The 691-nt window shown below is 44.4% G+C and overlaps 1 non-coding gene across 1 annotated transcript; it reads right to left on the bottom strand.

Moving 5' to 3' along the window:
* Positions 1-364: 364 nt before the first annotated feature.
* Positions 365-468, bottom strand: LOC112739725 (small nucleolar RNA R71). Its single transcript, XR_003170661.1, has one exon. It is a non-coding gene; the product is annotated as a small nucleolar RNA R71 (small nucleolar RNA).
* Positions 469-691: the final 223 nt, after the last annotated feature.

Genomic DNA, 691 nt, shown 5'->3' on the forward strand with positions numbered 1-691 from the left:
GGTTCTTAGTTCATACATAAACCCAACCTCTGGGAATTGTGGTAGTAGCATCCAGAAACCACCCATTCAGGCCAACAATTTTGAGCTCAAGCCACAGCTAATATCACTTGTGGAAAATCATTGTTCCTTTGGAGGAAGTGCTAATGAAGACCCAAACCAACATCTCACAAAATTCCTGAGAATTTGTGACACTGTGAAGTCCAATGGAGTCCAGGAAGATGCCTATAAACTGCTTTTGTTCCCATTTTCACTTAGGGACAAAGCAGCTAAGTGGCTGGAATCATTCCCAAGGGGGAGTCTAACAACATGGGATGAGGTGGAAGGCAAGTTTCTGGCACGTTTCTACCCTCCACAAAAGGTCAATAGGCTTCGATCTGAGGTTCAGACTTTTAGACAACAAGATGGTGAAACTCTCTACGAGGCATGGGAGAGATTCAAGGACTTGACAAGGAAATGCCCACCAAACATGTTCCATGATTGGGTGCAACTGCACATCTTCTATGATGGGCTCTCTTATGAATCAAGGAAGGCTGTAGACCATTCATCAGGAGGTTCATTGAACAGGAAAAAGACCGTGGAAGAAGCCATTGAAGTGATCGAGACAGTGGCTGAGAATGAGTACTACTATGCATCAGAAAGGCACAACACTAAGGGAGTCATGGAGCTGAACCATGTTGATACAATTCTAGCC

The sequence above is a fragment of the Arachis hypogaea genome, chromosome 13, assembly GCF_003086295.3.
Source record: "Arachis hypogaea cultivar Tifrunner chromosome 13, arahy.Tifrunner.gnm2.J5K5, whole genome shotgun sequence".
NCBI lineage: Eukaryota > Viridiplantae > Streptophyta > Magnoliopsida > Fabales > Fabaceae > Arachis > Arachis hypogaea.